The sequence below is a fragment of the Vicia villosa genome, unplaced genomic scaffold, assembly GCF_029867415.1.
Source record: "Vicia villosa cultivar HV-30 ecotype Madison, WI unplaced genomic scaffold, Vvil1.0 ctg.004121F_1_1, whole genome shotgun sequence".
In the NCBI taxonomy this organism is placed as follows: domain Eukaryota; kingdom Viridiplantae; phylum Streptophyta; class Magnoliopsida; order Fabales; family Fabaceae; genus Vicia; species Vicia villosa.
Window position 1 is genome coordinate 175,731 of NW_026706376.1, and position 2,733 is coordinate 178,463.

Here is a 2,733-nt window from a genome sequence, read left to right on the forward strand (position 1 = left end):
CTTATCACATGCTATTTTCATGTTACGTTGTTATTTGAAATAATGAAGTGCCATGTTGTACATAATTCATATAAGCCATGTCTGTTTATAAATAGAAAAGAAAGTGGAACGTAATTGAAAACGTGATGTAACATGCATGCTGGTTGGGAAAATCGAAATAAAATTGAAATAATATGTGACATTAGTGAGTGGGTAACGGGTCTGGTTGTATGGGCCTTAGCGCCATTACTGTTTCCACCCCTATTTTCCAGGCCCATACGCCTATTGACATAATTTTAGTTCATATTGAAATTGCTGTTGTACTCCCTTGGTAATGTAGACTTTATTTTATTTTAATATTGTTTTGCTTTTACTTTTAATCCATAAATCCTTTTTCTTTCAAATAAAAAATACATAAAAAATATTATTGAGTATTTTGGGGTATGTAAATAATTGTCATGATTTTTGTTAATTTTTCTTAATTGTTTTAATCCTTTTAATGAATCTTTTTCTTCACAATATGTTTGAATTTTCTTTGTTTAACACTTCTTTGTAAATAATTCTTTAATAGACTTAGGAATTAATTTTAGTCTCGATTTTTTTAGAACTAATTGACATATGTGTGTTTGTGAATACCATTTATTTGTCGTATATTGATTTTCTTTTTACCTACTCCATGTATAGTTTTTCCTTTAATAAAGTGTATAGTTCTTTTATTTTGATTCCCTTGTATAGACCACTTAGATTAGAATTTAGAATTAGTTCCCCATTGCATTCTTTTTTCTTTTCAACCTTTTAAAATACTTAATAAAAGGAATATGCGAATCACACGTTACTAAAAGTGAGAGAGAAACGAGTGAGATTTATTCCCTAATCTGTTTCTTAATCACTTAGTGGGAGAGAAATGAGTGGGATTCATTCCCTAATCTGTTTCTCGATCGCTATAAGAAATGAGTGGGATCTATTCCCTAATCTGTTTCTTAATCGCTTAGTGGGAGAGAAATGAGTGGGATTCATTCCCTAATCTGTTTCTCGACCACTATAAGAAATGAGTGGGATTTATTCCCTAATCTGTTTCTTAATCGCTTAGTGGGAGAGAAATGAGTGGGATTTATTCCCTAATCTGTTTCTCGAACACTATATAACGGAAAAGAGATGAGTGGGATTCATTCCCTAATCTGTTTCTCTACCGTTATACACTTTTATGTGATTCAACTCGCAAAGAAATTCCCCTTAAAAAGTACCTAACCAAAAACACTTAAAACACCTAACAATGGTTCAAATTCAAAACAAAGTAGAGAAGGTGGTGAGTGGCCCGGTATTGGGAACTGTTCATCACTCATCTACGTTAAAAGACACAAACCAATCATTTCATTTTCTTTTGCCTCGTTGGCACCTAAGGGCACTGTTATTTCCGCTCGATCGCATCGTAGGTCGTCCCTTATGCAAGAGCGCGAACGTTAACTCCGCCCAACTAAAAAACACAAAAACAAACAGAAGGGGTAGGGCCCGTGCGAGTAACGGTAACTCTGATTCCTGAAAAGGATACGTAGGCAGCGGGGTAGGGCCCGTGCGAGTACAATTCTTTCTTTTCCCTACATTTTGCATTCATTTCGCATATAGGCTTAGATATAGATACACCCTTTAGATAGAAACAAACATAGGTGGATACCATCGAGTACGATGGGCGCGAGGGGTGCTAGTACCTTCCCCTTGCGTAACCGACTCCCGTACCTAGATTCTCTGGTCGAAAGACCATGTTCTTATACTTTGTCAGGTTTCCTGATATTCCTTTCCCTTATGGGATAAATATATTGGTGGCGACTCTGTTCATTTTTCGCGAGCGTGCGATAGTAGCTACGGCATTGGGAGTAATATGTCCCAAAGTGTGTAATCGATTGATAATATGAGAGAATCTCTTTTGCATTTCCGCAATGGTTTGACCTTGCTTCATGTGAAAGAGATCAAACTCTTGCATTAAGGTATTGATTCTAGCTAGCTTAATATCATTAGTTCCTTCATGGGCTACTTGTAATGCATCCCACATTGCCTTAGCCGTTTGGCAATGCGACACACGAAAGTACTCACCAACCCCTAAGGAAGCTATAATCATGTTTCTAGGTTTCCAATCATACCCGTAATTCTTTTCATCTTTTTCATCCCATTGTGCTTGAGGTTTAGGTCTTGTGATGCCTGCATCGTTGGTTATGGTAATAGCCATAGGACCATTGACGATGACATCCCATATTTTTCTATCAACGGAGTTGATATGAATGCACATACAGTCTTTTCAATAACTATAGTTTTCTCCAGTGAAAACAGGCGCTTTATTATACGCCCCTTTTTTACCGCTCTCCATTTTCTAAAAAGTTATATCAAGCACTAGAATGAACCGGAGCTCGTGATACCACTTGTTAGACGATAGGAATGGTCTAGAGGGGGGTGAATAGACCACCTTTTTTTTCAACTTAAGAAAATTTTAGCTTTTGAAATGTGACTTCCCTGAATCACTTAATCGTCTAAGAGCGATTGCGTTATCGGGGACCGGATACGTGCGATAAACCTTACGGATGAAAATTGACAAATAATGAATTACGTTTTAACGAATATATCAATTGCACGCTTGATGGTATATTACTCACAATGAACGTTTACACTAAAATTTGAACGAAAAATTGATTGAGTAATTTTATCGAACACTTGGTGATCGATATTTACCAAACCTTAGTTTTTGTTCAACAATGGAAATAAAAC